Below are 16,405 nucleotides of genomic sequence, written 5' to 3' on the forward strand. Positions count from 1 at the left end.
TGGAAAGGCAAACCAGAACACAGAAAGTTGAAAAGGAAAACAGTAAAAGGAATTTAGACACAATTCAAGATATAATAAAATGAGCCTTAATAATAATTTAACCATTTCGACCAAAACAGACAGCATATTTTTAGAATGAGGAGGAGGGCTGTGCCGAGTCTCACTTTGGAGGAGACTTATGTTGAGCTTTCCAGAAAACCACAGAGCCTCTGAGCTCTGTATACAAGAGACGGCTGTGTTGAAACTGCAGGAGCCAGAAATGACACATACCAAGCAGATGACCTAAAACTGACCAAAAAACTAAGCAAAGGAGAACAGAGAAATCCATTTTTTCTCCTAGGGAGGAGAAAGTATCAGACTACACCTCTCTTATAACCTTCTCTTCTCTCCCTCCCCCAAGAAAAAACATTAGACTGGGAATCAGAAAACCTAGGTTATAACTGTGGTTCTACTATGACCTGTATGATTTTAAACAGCAAACTTAATATTCCCAGCTCTTGATTTCTTCATCTATAGAGTGCCTTGGCTGAAACCGAACTTTAAAGTATGTCAACTTTTTGGTGTGATTTTGGTCTCTACAAGCAAACATGCAAACATTCATCTTTAAATTCTTTTTTTTAAAAAAAACAAAAAACAAAAAACACCCAGAATGGTTTCTTTTAGTTACAAAAATAAGATAAGTACATTAACCTGAAAAGGGTATTAAGCATTTTGGTTTAATCAGGAAGGTGGCTGACTGTGTAGCTTTGGGCTAGATGTCTATATCCAAGTCTCCTGTGTTCAGTGCATATGATTGTATGTTGACGTATATTTTGGTAGTAGGGAAAGAACGTGTTTTTCTTGGATATATATAAGCGGAAGAGGGAACACATAGAGAACCACTAGTGCTTACTGTCGGGACAAGTTTTTGCTTAAAGGTCATAAAGAGGGGAAAAAATTCTATTATGAGAGACAGTGAGTGCTAACAATGGGGTCTTGGAGGCAGAGTGGGACTTCCTCCCACCCTCTGAAGCTCTGCCAGATAAAGGCAGAATCATGGACTGCACAGTCCTTTGCAGTAGTGGCAGCAGGTTCCTTAAGGAAGCTTTAGCTGCATTGGACATTGACAAGAGGGAACCCAAGTGAAGAGAAGGGGGTTTGGTTTTCTCTACATGTGAGGCACCCTTTCAGTGACTCTCAGATATAACAGATATAAATTAATGAAATTAATAGAAATTGACTTATTAAAAGTGTATCAAGCTTTTCAAGTTGGTGGGAGTGGTGTACGAAGTACAGCTATCCTACAAGAGTTGTACTGGTGGGTTCGAGGTAAGCACTGCAGTCTGACTGTGCAGAGCTGCATGAAGAGAACTAGGACCTGGGGTCAGGACTGTTTGACACTGAGACATACTGGTTTGCCTCACATGATTCGCTAGCCTCTGAGAACCCAGAGAGCCAATTTATAAATCCTGTCATTCTGTCACCATAAGATTAGCAATATCTCTTAATTCTGGTAGTTACTCCTCCTTCCTTAAATTCTACTAGTTGCTGCCTTATTGTTTCCTCTATTATAGCCCATTTAATAGAGAATGGAATGACTTGTTTTCATAGCTCCCTCCCTCGCTAGAGGGCAGAGATTCATATAAGTCTCTAAGCATACTCCCTCACTCACTGCCAGGTACTCAGTAAACAGACCCAGGCCTTAGAGTCCTGGATTTGCATTTGGATGTCATGTTATCCTGAGTAAACTACTGACCTCTCTAAGAGCTAGCTTCTTTATCTGCAAATGTTGACGATAATGCTGATTCCTTAAGGTTGATTGAATAACTAATTGAAATAATGGAGATCCTGTGCCTGGTACGCAATAACTGCATTATGATGAGAGTTGTTATTAGTAATCAGAGTTTGTTAAATTAAGTATGGCCTTTTAATTAATCCACTCCTTTGAGGGCCTTCTATGTGCTAGGTACTGTGCTTTATTTAGTACTAAGGATAGAGCAATATCAACATTGTCCCTGCACTCCTGGAACTCGCAGTAGAATGACTTTATTTTTCTAAATTTTTATCTGACCAACATGGACCATTATGGAAGAAGTGTAACTGACTTAAAAAAAAAAAAAAACGAGCAATTTAACCACCTCTATCATACCGAATCAGCAGCATAATGTACCAAAAGTACAATATTTAAAATGGAAGCCAATTTTAACCCTTATTCTTGGAATAAACATTAATATTACAAGAACATGTTTGTATTCTCAAAGCCATTTCTCTACCTTTCATTCTCTCAAAGCTACCACAGATATATATTTTACTTTTAAATAAATTTTTAAAATTTATTTTCCATATCATTTTTTTATCAGTCATGTTCTTTGAGCATTATTTAATAAAACAGCACTATTGCTGTTCATGTGCCTGCTATACATTTATCTTATCTAAAAGGAAACAAAAGGACTTTACTCCTCCGACTCTTTATGGCCCTGAAACTGATTTATTCACCATAAACTGGGAATGCATTTTGCAATGATGCTGTTTTTTATGCTTACCCATATCTTTAAACCATTTAATTTTAGAATTGTAAAAAATTAGTAAAATTAATAGAAATTGACTTATTAAAAGTGTATCAAGCAAGCAGTTAATATTTTAGTGTGTTACCTTGGCATTTGAGGCTTGATACTTTCATTCTCATTTTTCTTTACTTCCTGAGTCTTTCTTTACAGGTTATCTTTGAAAGAGACCAAATGAGACTTCAACTGTAGTTAGATGAAATTCTGAATTTATGTTACCTCCAAAGGGAATAGTTTTTTTTCGAGGATGTTGTCACAATATTAGAAAGATCAACGTCAAACTGCCAAATATTCCTCAGTAAGCCACCATCCAAAGAAAGGCTTTACTTTCAGAAAAATTTCATATCCTTTTAGTCTGAATTTCTGACTCATAGTAAAATAATTGACTGGAATAAGTTTGAGGATGTTGGGGGGGGGCGGAGTTCATATCTGCCTTTTCCCACTCATACGTTGTATTCTTGAACGGAGACACAGTCATTGGAGGTTCAATGCCACTCAACCACTCTTGACAGTGTGGCTGATGGGGGATATTGTACCTCCCATAGAGAGAGTTATAACTGACTTTAAAAGGGTTAACTAATAGTCATCACCTGAGTTGTTCCACACGTTTGAAAATGTGTCAGAGGCATGTTGGCTGTCACAGCAACTGGACAGGTGAGACTCTTGAGGAGATGCTATTGGAATGTAGTGGGTTGAGATTAGGAATGCTGAAATTTCTGCCATGTATAATACCATTCTATAAAATAAAGAATTATGCCCCAAATGTCACTCATACTCCTGTTTTGAGAAAAATATTTTCCTCCAATAGAAACTGTGGAAAACTGGTCTTGGTTTGACTTATTAAAACAGGATCCTACAAAGGCGTGGATAAATCGACCAGCTCCTTATGGGTTTTGGCAAGCATGCTATTAAAAACTCCTCCAGGCAATGCAAAGACAGCCCATTTCTTTTCTCCCCAGCTCTCAGGACAGGGAAACAATGTTGCCAGCCCCTCAAATGATTTATATATTTGAGGGACACCAAAAGACCCCTCATGCATGTGAAATTCCCCATCATTAGAGTCACTCCTATGCATTAAGACACTGTCTCTAAAAAGATAGTAACATAAATATGTTGCTTGAGGAATAATCCATATCTTTGCATGGATTAGTTTACCAGATTAATTTAGCTGTCACTTTGGCAACTAGTCCCTAAGAAAATAGATTATAAGAAAGTATAATTTTGATATGGGCATTATAAAAGAAAGAATCAGAATACAGAGAATTTCCATGGGTTAGCCATGAAGGACTCTAACAGACCAAAAGAGGCTAATGGGTGCCTCACAGAGAGATCAAAACAGGAGAAGCCAGTATACTATTTTACCCATATTCTACCCATATTACTGCTGCTATAAACTTTCTGAAAAGAAATATTTTAATGCCAAAATAACCTTACCCTTGGAAGACAGAAAAAGTCTTTTCTCTGCTTAATTCTACAATGCTTTGCACAATAAATACTTAATGAATTTTGACACTCGAGGAATCAAAAATACTGTGTCTTAGATAGGCATTCCAAAAAGCTGTAAAATTTTAGGTTCAATAAAATACACATGCACACACGTTTTGTTTTGCGTTTTAGGTTCACCGTAACTTTTATGAACATGAGCATACAAGCTGTTTAATCTTAGCATGAGTAATGCTTCCAGGTGTTTTAGAGGAAATTGAAACTGGATAAAAATGAACTGTACTTTAAACTCCACGTCAGCACTCTATTTTGAAAAAATTAGGCTACTTTCTCTTATGTAGAGCCACAAATTTTAAGATTTGAAACAATGTAAATGAAAATAATCTTGTTCACATAATATATGACCACATTTTACACTGGAACTTAGTGTTTTTCTCAAGTAGTAGTTATACATCTTATTATATAGTAATAAGGTGATTCTTAAAATGTTATAATACAAAGGTAAACAAGACATTAGTATTTTGTTTTATTTAACAAATTACATCTCATATATTCCTAAATATACTCTCAAAAAAGATGAAGAACTTAAGCTCCATGTTAAAAACTTTATTGCTCTAGGTTATTATGAGCCCGCGATATATACCTGAAAGTCTTAAAAATATACTGTTGAATTCTGTGCATGTGAGAAAACTGTTAAGGAGACCCTTGAATGGGTACAGAGTATCAGCACCACCACTTTCACTCTCCTTGGTATTTTTGATTTTAAAGGCACAACTTTGGATCCAGGGGCACAGAGAGCCTTTGTGCAGTGTCCTTCTGTGAATTAAAAAAAGTCCCTGTTTTTAAGGGTCAAGTCCCTCCTGCCCCTTCTCCAGGGCATGATTTGATAGATGTAATTGAGTCTGGATTTCAGTTCCCTTGGCTCCTCCATCAAGTGTCTGCATAATGTTCAGATGAAAAAATCTGTTTGTGACAGCCATACTCACATTATATTGTCTAAGACTTCTCACCTCTAAGACCATCTGCTTTTTCTGTTAATCTTTATATTTGCTTATACCCTTTACTGACTTATTAGCATTCTTTTCTTGCCCCCTTTGTTTCCTTCCTATACTCACCCAGACCTTATCCTGCTTTCTTTAGGGAGAGATTTTCTCCTCTGGTTCTAAGAAAATCTGGCAGGAACCATGGTATTTCATGCATGAATTCCCAGCACCTGGCATGTAGAGGAACTCCACTCATGTTTGATGGATGAATGAATACATTTTAAAATTTTATAAGATTATCTCACTAGTTAATCATTTGATTCATAGCAAATCCCTCAGTTTTTGTTTATTTAGGAATGTCTTAATTTCCTCCTCTCTTTTGAAGGACAGTTTTACCAGCTCTAGGATTCTTGGTTGATAGGTGACCTCCAAATTTTCAATGAGAAGTCTGCTGATAATCTGATTGAACATCCCTTATAGGTAATGAGTCAATTCTTGTTGCTTTTAAGATTCTCTCTGCCTTTGGCTTTTTACAGTTTAATTTAATTTTATTTTTATTTTTTAAAATTTATCATTTTTTTCTGGTGACATTTGTTAATGAAATCCAATAAGTTTCAGCTGTGCACTTTAACGGTAAGGCATATGTATATTTACACTGTGCTCACCTCCCATAGTTAGATTTCTTTCTATTACCACATATTTGACCCCCTTTGCCCTGTCTACCTCCCCCGACTCCCCACACCTTACCCTCTGGTAACCACTAGTCTATAGCCCATGTCCATGAGTCTCTGTTTGTTTGTCCTGTTCATTTGTTGCTTTCAGGTGTATATTCAACATGATATTCACATGATACCATGTGATTTTCAACTTTTTCTGCCTGGCTTATTTCGCTTAACATGATTATCTCAAAGTCTATCCATGTTGTCACAAATGGCAGTATTTCATCTCTTCTTATGGCTGAGTAATATTCCATTGTATATTTTTACCACAGCTTCTTGAGCCAATCATCTATTGTAGGACACTTTGGTTGCTTCCATGTCCTGGCCGCTGTGAATAATGCTGCTATGAACATTGGTGTGCAAATCTCTCTTCAAATATGGGTTTTCAAGTCTTTGGAGTAAAGGCCCAGTAGAGAGATTGCTGGGTCATATGGTAGATCTATTCTTAGTTTTTTGAGGAACCTCCATACTGTTTTCCATAGTGGCTGAACCAATTTGCAGTCCCGCCAGCAGTGTATGAGGGTTCCTTTTCTTCCACATCCTCTCCAACATTTCTTATTACTTATCCTGTTGATTATAGTTATTCTAACAAGTATGGGATAGTATCTCATTGAGATTTTGATTTGCATTTCCCTAATAGCTAGTGATGTTGAGCATCTTTCATATATTTGTTGGCCATTTGTATGTCCTCTAGGGAGAAGTATCTGTTCAGGTCCTTGGCCCATTTTTTGAATGGATCATTTGTTTTTTTGTTGTTATTGAGTTGTATGAGTTCTTTGTATATTTTGGATATTAGGCCCTTATCAGAGGCTTTGCTTGCAAATATATTTTCCCATTTGGATGGCTGTCTCTTTACTTTGCTGATGATTTCTTTTGCTGAGCAGAAGCTTTTTAGTTTGATGTAGTACCATTCATTTATTTTAGCTTTGTAGGCCGTCTCTGTGCTGAGAATCAGGCTGAGGTGTGAACTCAAGGTCTTCTCAGGTCTTTTCTGAGCCTTTGCTTTTGCTTGGGTACATGTGGTGACTTTCTAATTTCCCCTGAATATGTGGCTGTTTTTGAATGTCTTAGTCTTTAATGTATGGCTCCCAATGAGAGAAAAATAGAAAAATGAAGGAGGGAGAAGGGTACCAACCCCTTAAATCCCTGGAAGTCCCTTCAACCTGAGGAGGAGGGGCTTGCAACAATGGGGAAAGGTGTAACAACAATGGCAGCTGCCTCTGTCTGTACCTCTGTGGTCCTAAATAGCAATCAGCAATCAAAGAACAGATTCTCAATATTTCCCCACCCTGGCTCTGGCAAGTTAAATGCCAGCTGCTCTAGGAACATGTGTGCAGCTGCCTGCCATGTGTCTGGAAGGTGGGGGAATAGGTAGTTGCTACTGTGCTAATAGCTGAAATTGTCCAAAAATAACCACAATTTACCCCCTAAGCGTTCCAGAAGTTGCAAGCCTTTAATAGACTCCAGAGTTCCAAATAGTTATGTTAGGTGGACTCGAGTGCAATTGTTATCTAGAAGGGGAGACAGTTTCCTGGTACTTCCTACTCTGCCATCTTCCCCAAGGACTCACTAACTAGTGCCTAAAAGTCTCTTTTACCCTGAGGACCTGGTTCACCTGTATCCTAATTACTAACTTCAAGATAAGAAAAGTCACCATCTTACATCAGTTTGCCTCCTAGGCATTTTTCAAATTGTAATACATTGTGTTATACAGCATTCTACACTTAGTTTTCATTGTATGTATTATTTGATTTGATTTTTCACAATAACGTGGGGGAAATAGTAAGGGCAAATAATATTATCCCCATCTATAGTCAAGAAAATTGAGCCTCATGATACAAGTAAATAGTAATGGTTACTCAGTGAGTGATAGTGTAATAACTCAAACCCAGCTTTTCTCACTCAAAGCTAGATCTCTATCTGCCACCCCAAACAATCTCTATAGAGCAACAGTAATTTCTCTATGAAACCAGGAGTTTGACCCTAAACAATGAGGATGGTCTAGGTTTCCAGAAGGAGAAATATCACTGCCAAAGTCATCCTTTACCTTGGAGTCCATCGCTTGCTCTCTGTGCCTGTTCTGACTGTGAGTGAACTCACAGAAGAGTGCTGAGAAGACAAATAGAAAGAGGGTGCTGCATTTTTTATTCCCTCAAGCAGTTTCTTTCACCTGCTAGAGAGAGAATGAAATAGATAAGAAGTTGAGACTGAATTCTTATGGCAGCTGTACAATTCTTGCTTTTATCTGTAGCTAAGAGAATGTCCAGAAGCCAAATTGGTTTGAAGTAACAAAATGCATGGCCTCTCTAGGAGGGTCCTGATTCCTTCAGGATGTGGATTTAGAATGAATATCCAAATTTCTGTTATAGTCAGTGACTAAGAACAGAGTTAGAATAAGCTAATTTAAAGTAGCTAAGCATTAGTGAAAAACATATCGATTATACCTAAAATTGGTCATTTTTAACCATGTTGATCTCTGTATTAATATTTCGTTATTGTATCCCTAATGGTACAATATCATTTTTAAATAACAAAGTTGAAATTTTACTTAAAGAAGTCTAAAAGTTTAATGCATATAATGTTTCTAGTAACCATACTTCCTGCCTTAGCCTTGTTATTGGATGAGGAGTTCATAAACTCAAATGCCGCAGAGGCGAGGGGTAACCTCCAGCAGGCTGAATGTGAGCACATGTGCATATATCATACGAAGGTTGGCATGCCAGAGACAGCCTAGCTAATCAAATAGGGCAGTTGGAATCAGCTATAGACAATTGTTATCTTGTGGAAACACAGAGCTAATAATTGCTAGATCTTCTGATTTTTCAAGAAAAACTAGAAATCTACATTTTTATGTGAACACTCATGATTACTAAATGTTGACAAAAATGAACAAGCTAACAAACCATTTGAACCAAACAAAATATGACTACTGGCCACCAATTTATTTTCTGTTTCTGACCATGTGATAAGATATTTATTGCCCTCTGGTGGTACATTTCCTCCATTCTAACTTTAATTTTAGAGGGATGGGATTACAGAAAATTTCAGTGTTTGGCTCATTTGTGTGAGGAGCGTGGTCCTACTGGGCAGGCAAATTGCCCACTTACAATATCCATGCTAATACTTCCTTATATTGGCATAAACGGCCAAAGTAAAAATCAGGGTTTGTGATTCAAATACTGAAAATAAATATTCATTAATACAGATATCTATATTATCATCAGTACAATAGGAAGTTTTTTTTTAAAGCATGTATTATCAAATATTCAGGGAGTGTGTAGGGGCACAGCTAAAGCAAGAGTGCTAAAAACATTGGGTAATTGTCTTGGGCCCTCGTGGCTGTAGAATTGAGCATCTGGACTGTGACTCATTCAGGCAGTTGGCCAATTCCCCAACTGGTGCTAAAAATGATTGGAATATAATTTTCTCATCTGTAAAATATGAGGAGAATAATACTACCTGTCTCATAGGGCTATAAAAACTCAATGTCCTCAACATACTTTTGGGGGGAAATTTCTTATATGTGAATGCAGTGAGGCCAGGCTATTGGCACTCGCTCAGTTAACAAAGCAAGCAGGTAAGTCTGGTTTCTCTTCCATGCACACCCTCTGCCCAGACTGGGTGTCACTCTTCGGGACTTCCTCATTCTCTCCTTTAAGGTCGACTCATTTTTACCTGATGTTTCCATAATTAGAATGTGTGGAGCAGAAAATCAGAGAGTAGAATGTGATTTGGGTGGTTTCCACTTCCACTTCAAGGTCAATGTGATTTAAGTGGTTTCTACTTCCACCTCAAGGTCAACCGTGTATTTAGAGCACATGGAAGATGTGTGTGCTTGAGAGGAACTCAAATTCTAATTTGTAGTGGAAAATTACAGGAAGCCTTCAGAAAAGAATTATTATAAAGTACCACTTTTCACAGGAGAGTTGAAGTTCCTTCATATAGACTTTGCTTACTTTTTTTTTCTTAATTGGGGGATTGAGGCGGTAGAAAAATCTCTAAGGTTACAAACAAATAATTTAAAATCATAACTTATAGGGCCTCGGAGTTTTTTAAGAAACAAATAATATATAAGAAACTCCTCTAATTAAAAAAAAATCTTAACATTCATTTCTATATCTTTTATATTCAAATATGAGAATGTATTGAAGAAACAAGACATTGCTAAAAATTAAAGTCTACCCACTTCTGTTAAGAGAGCTATTAACATGAATCCATTAAAACACAGAAAGTGTTTTACTCCAAGTATAACATACAGTGTAGCACATTAATACCAAGTACAAAGTGAGTATAAACAGTATGAATAATTTTCTAAATATTACAGCACATATATTTACATGACTCAGCAAAAAAGAAGTTATGCACTTGTTCCGATGCTAAGATTTGCAGATTTCCTCTTCTTGAAGTATCTTTAAATACTGTCTACTTTGAAAATTACATTGGTTTTTAGTCATGTTTCATATTGAAATCATTTAAGTGATGACTAGACTTTGTGTCTTCATTACATAAAAGTGACAAAAGGTGACCTTCAAAATATTGTGGGCCAGGGAGCAGGATTAAATAGGAAGTTGTACAGGGATTGAAAAAGGTTTAGCAAAGAGGCAGGGAAATCAGATGCAATCTGAGATCATCTAAAACCAACCAATCAAGGCATTTAAAAAGATATATAAATATTTATATAGCTATAGAGAAGTCATGAAATCTTTTTTTTGTAACAAATATTTTCTCTACTCTAGTACTGTAAACAATAGATCAGGGTAATGATTTTTTAAATATATGTGGTATTTTAGTAATATAAAGGGGGAAATGAGAAAAATATTTGATATTATGCAGGAACTCCAAAGTCCTGATTAAGGAACATGGAACAGAATAAAATAAGTTAAACTAAGAACAGATGGAAGCCTCCCCCTGAGATAATCCTGAGCAGAATCCTCAGTACCTTCCTGGAAATTTTCAAATCCATTTATTTTCTCTCTCTCTCTCTCTCTCTTTTATTTTTTTTTAGAAAGAGGGAAGAATTTATGAAATGAGTTAGTACAAGACTGGCTGCAGTTCAGCTTTTGCAGAAACAAGCTGCTTATCTAATTCCTGTCTGAAGGGCATTTATTTTTATTAGTCAAAATTATACCAGCTATCCAGTGCCTCATCTTCTTAATGGCAGGGAGAGGGTGAAGATCTTGAGAGTCTCCTGAAGACTTTTAATTATACCTCAAGTGCTTACATATTTGTATTACCAAATGTATACACACACATGCACAATAGAAAGAAAATACATAAAGGTATACACATACATCTTTATAGAAACAAGAAGGAAATTTTATTATCACATTTATAATAAAGACCTAAGTAGTTCCCTGTGAGGAATAATAAATTTAGGTTTCAAAACCTTATATCAGTGACAAATATTTATGAAAATATTGACTGAAGGTAAATTCCTGCTATAAAATGAAGTCTGAAATTCGGTTTTGAAATTTAAGCACACTGTCTCTCACTAAAAAGAAGAACGACTTTACTGAAGATAAAGAACCTTAGTTCAAACGTGCGGAAGATTCTAATGTCATAAGAATTGTAAATAGGAACCTTATTTGTGTATAGGTTTTTACCTTTCTGAAGCCTGTTCTTTCAGAGGGTCATGGCTGATGCCCTGAAGATCATTACCCTGAAAATGGTGTTTGGATTTTTTATCCTGAAAACGTCTTCTATCTTATCCTTGAACACTCATCTGCCACTTCTCTGCCCACTCGCCCAGCCTGGTGTTATCTTCCTGCAGTTTATTCTGCACTTGGCATTTTACTAACTGGAAGTTTCGTGTCATATGCTGCTTTGGATATTTCACACACATGCTTACCCTCTGAATCATTTACCAAACTGTTACATAAGAATGCCTTAGAGCCAATCCCTGGTGTACCCTATTGTTTAAATCTCTTCAGGTGGAATGGACTGTGAAAGTGCCAGTTTCAGCTGAGATCCTAAGGTATCAGATACCTAAGTGAATTGTGAATTTATGAATTTGAGAGTTACAGCCTTCTTAGAACCCTCACCCACATCGAGGGCATAAAAAGTGGTTTTACTGGGAGTTTGTAAGTTTTGTTTGTTTGTTTTAGAGAAAGAGAGTTGTAAGGTATCACCTCCCACTTTATCTCAAGTCAAGAGTGAATCTTAAAATGAAACAGCAGTGAACTCTTCTTATTGAAAGGCAAAAAGAAAAGCCAAGTTTCTACAGAGAAGCAGGGGAAGGACCAGATCCGCTGAATAAATGTAAGTGGACAGTGGAAGAGAAAAGATAAATCTATTTTTTTTCTGGGTACATCCCACAAGTTAGTACTCGTTCAATGCACTGATTATACATGCAAGTGCCCATTTCCCCTCATCCTTTCTTTAGTGTGTTTAGAGTAGTTCTTCATCCACAAAGTATTTTCCATGATGATGTTTTGTTTTTAGTGTTTTAAGTATAGACTCTTATAAAAGACCTAAAAACATTTATTGCTGTGCTTTCATTAAGATATTTAATTTTGCTCTCAAAGAAGTCTAATACGTTATTTACTTATGATTTCCCCTTAATGAAATAAAATATATTTTCTGTTAATAAGTAAAGTTTGTGCAAGTTTTCAATGATCTTACATTCCATGGTAAATTCCATCATTAATGTTTAAATAGAGGTGAGTCTATGCTGCTCCCCCCACTTTTTTTAAATTAGTAGAAGACAGAATAATAAGCTAAGAAAGAGAAATCAAAGAGATAGAGATCTCTTAGGAGCCAGTGGCAGAGAAAGTCTAAAGAAAGAAGGTCAATAGAGTCAAATGACGAAGAGACGCCAAGAAGGATAGAAACAGAAATTATTGTGATTTAGGGAGTCAGGGATTACCATCTTCGAATGTCCTTGAGTGGAATGGTGAGATAAGATAAAAGAACGAGAAGGCTGAGGGGTAAAGAAGTGAGGATAAAGATGTATAGTGCTTTTTCAAGAAGTTTGACATTGAAAGACAGAGTGAAGAGAAGGTTTTTGTGTTTGTTAAGTCAGGAGACTAGAGCCCATATGTGGAGGCGGAGGAAAACAAGCCATTGAAGTCACAGATGAAAAAGTCTAAAGTGTAAAGGAATCCCTTTGTACTGGACTCTGGAAGGAGAAAGGAGGAAGCATCCAGGTGGGTGGGGCAAGTCTGAAAAGTGTGTGTCTCCCAGGCATGAGGGAACATGCAAACATAGAGTTAAATCTGAACTGAAGAAGACACAAGTTGAAAAAGTTCACCATTCTTGATCTCAATTTTTTTTGTGATGTAGGTAGTTAAGTTCCTCTGCTAAGGTATGTGAGTAGCATAACGTTGTCTGTGACAAGGGAGAGTGAAACCTGAAATTTGCAAGGGGATGCCTTTTTCTAATTCTTCCAAAGGCACCATGAAGACTAGCTCCAGCCTTTGGTAAGAGCTTTAATAAGAGTGATAAATTTTTGGAAAAATACCTGTTCCTAAAGCATTATTTTCCAAATGGTTGGCTAATTAGTTGTAGAACATCTAAACATTATCACTAACCTGTTATAATCATTCTAGCCTTGTCATTGGGAAGAAAATTTGGGCTTGAAATTCTTTGATCCCCCCTAAAGAAAAACATTAATTAAATTTGTGCTTAGTATACTTTAACTGGACTCTGTCATTTAGCAATTTAAAGAGTCTCTTAGTATTGGCCTTTGAGTCTCTCAAGACATGTGAGTATTTTTCTTAGGTTTTTTTTTGACATGTCTAAAATTTAGTTGATACATTTAACACCCATGCTTCTATAATATCTTTGTGAAGACAAACTTCCTGCTTTTTGAAAGTTGCCTTTCATGTAGTAGCCTCTTTTGTATTGCCCGGTGGGTTTTCAGGCTTTTTTTTTTTTTTTTAATTATTATTATTCCTGAAGAACCTACTCTTTTTATCTTTTATTTAATTTTTTTTCTTGTGCTTTAGGGTTCTTTCAATGACCCAATGTTTAAATTTTTTCACTTTTTTTTTCATCAACCATGCTCATATTTTGTGTTAGTTTTTCTTGAAGTGAATAACTCTGTATGGAAAAATGGGTACATGAAAAATGGTACGGAAAATTTTTCTTTTCTCACCAGGATGTTGAATCATTTGAGATTGGTCTGGTAGTTTGAGACAGCCAGCAGGGGAGTAATAAGGTTGGGCACTTTTCTATGAGTGCACTTCTGATCTACTCTCATCTCACAAAAGATGTGTCAGAATACAGCAGCTAGGGCTGTTAGTCCCTTATGCTTCCTAAGGTTAGAAATCTGAGAAGTAAATTTTCATGGCTGTTACTGTCCACCCCATTCACTACACAGATCCTTTTGTCCACATAGGTTCAGGGAGCAGCAACTACACGGTTCCTATGGATCTATCTTCCTGGCAGGGAAACAAAGGAGAGGGAAGTTAGTGAAATAAACGACAGACCCAATAGCTGCAGTAGACCCCGGAATGGCAAATGGTACTCACCCTCTTGCTCCTCTGCATAGTGGTATTACATGAGGTTCTGTGAGCAGGAGAGGCAGACCCAAATCTAGAATAGTTAGGTACCCCATTAGGATAAACTATTGGCCCCTTTCAGGCTGAAAGGGGCCCAACGTAGTCAACATTAACCATTAAGTGACCAGCTGGTTTCCTTGAGAAATAAATAGTGCCTTATCGATGGCTCAGCATTGGTCTCTGTTGCTGACAGGCTGGACATTCAGAGTCAACAGTTGCTAGATGAGCCTCTATATACGATGAGCCATGCTCTGTAGCCCATATACAGCTTCCATATTTGCCACCATGGCTACTTCATTCATGTACCCATTGTGATAGTTGTGGAATGACCAATGACAAAGACTAGCTACCATCAACTAGCTAGTCATTTTGGCTACTTAGTTCTTGAGGACTTCTTTAATGGCGGATGCTATTTGAATGAGTATTAATATACAATACAAAAAAACCTTCACACTTCGTGTCTCTTACTTATGTATACTCATATTCCTCTATCCCATACTCCCTTGTCTCTAAACTTCTAATGATTTTTTTTTTCAGATTTATGGTCAAAAGTCAAGGCCTAGGAACTTGTATATAGGAACTTATATATATTCTCACCTTCAGTAGCTTCTCATTATGCACAAAGTAGATGCCAGATGAACTGCTTACAGCTTTGCCCACTGGGAAGATTTTTCTTCCCACTGTCTTTCAGGGCTACTCCCAATATGAGTGAAATGAGCCCTATTTTTTGGCTTGCTCTCATGTGTCATGCCAACCCTTTCTTAACCAAGGTCAGACTTTTCATTTCAGCAGATCAAACAGAATGCTATGATGCTGGAGAAGGGGCATGATGCAATTGTGGTGGGTTTCAAAGTGTCTTGACTACCTAATCATGACCTCATTCCATGTCCCAGGGTCCTACATTGTGAAACTCCCATTGGGGCTTGTCATAAACAACATCCTGCATCTTTTCTCACCACAGTCACTTCCAACATCATAGGATTTGCTAGATCATATTTGCATGCTGCTTGCATCATAGCCTAGACTTGAATCATGTCACCAGAGCTGTATTCCTAGGTGTTGAATGTTTTGCCTACAGAACACAAAGAGGCCTACCAGGCACTGTGCTTTTCCTCTTTTTTTGTAGAATATGAAAAAATCAGCAATCTTTCTTTCACTTTAGAAAAAATCTATCAAGTCCCTAACCACTGGACTCCTAAAAATTTCACTGAACTATCAGGTCCTGAATCTTCATAGGTTTCTCTTTCACCCTCTAGAGCACATGTCTTACCAAGTTCTCCAGTGTACTAGCTACCTCTTCCTCTCTTGTCCTATTGTTATGATGTCATTGATACGAAAGAATAAGTGTGATGTTCTGTGGGATGTTCAGGTAATTCAGATCTTTTCAAGCAAAATTATGGCAGAGGTTGGACTGAAATAAACTCTTATAAAAATTCTTAGCAGTTTTAGATCTTTTTTTTTTTTTTTTTAATCAACATGAGCAACCTCCAGAACCTGGAAAAAGTAAGGAAACATAGCCTACCCAGAGATTACCAAAAATAAATGCAGTTCTAGTTTGAAATCTTTATTTTAGCCTTTTGAAACAGTGTCAGATTTTTGACATACAGAACTATAAGGTAATAAAGTTTTATTATTTAAAAAAAATTATGGTAGAAGCTAAGAGTGCTAACATAGCCCTGAGACGAAATTGAAAATTAATGTTATTGTCTATCTTGTATGAATACAAATCATTTCCGATCTTTTCTAAGTGGAATAGAAAAGAATACTCTGTCTAAATCAATGGCCGCATATCATGTACCCGAAGCCTCGCTAATCTGCTTAGCATAATATCACAACTAGCACAGCATCTATGATCGGGTTTATCTTTTAAGTTTATAACAGTTTATAGTAAGTATCTAGGATCCATCTGGTTTTTGCAGGGGCCATACTGGTGAGTTAAACAAAAATAAAGGGATCACCACTTATGCATCATTTAGGTCTTTAATGGCACCAATCATTTCCACTATTATTATGAGATATAATATTGTTTTTGATTTACTATCTTGGTTGGGGACTGAGGAAGTTTCAGAGGTTTCCACTTAACCTTTTCCACTGTGATAGCTTTTACTCACAGCCCAAGGACCCAATGTTGGGGTTAGTCCAACTATCAAGCCGATTCCAGTAATACTCTCAGGAACTGGTTAAATGACCACTGGGTGGATCCTTGGATCTCGTGG

The 16,405-nt window shown here is 36.9% G+C and overlaps 1 long non-coding RNA gene across 1 annotated transcript; it reads right to left on the bottom strand.

Moving 5' to 3' along the window:
* Positions 1-992: 992 nt before the first annotated feature.
* Positions 993-11,462, bottom strand: LOC118613824. Its single transcript, XR_004955931.1, has 3 exons — positions 11,292-11,462; positions 7,736-7,861; positions 993-4,924 (listed from the first exon to the last, which is right to left on the bottom strand). It is a non-coding gene; the product is annotated as an uncharacterized LOC118613824 (long non-coding RNA).
* Positions 11,463-16,405: the final 4,943 nt, after the last annotated feature.

This window comes from Rousettus aegyptiacus, unplaced genomic scaffold, assembly GCF_014176215.1.
Source record: "Rousettus aegyptiacus isolate mRouAeg1 unplaced genomic scaffold, mRouAeg1.p scaffold_m13_p_2, whole genome shotgun sequence".
NCBI lineage: Eukaryota > Metazoa > Chordata > Mammalia > Chiroptera > Pteropodidae > Rousettus > Rousettus aegyptiacus.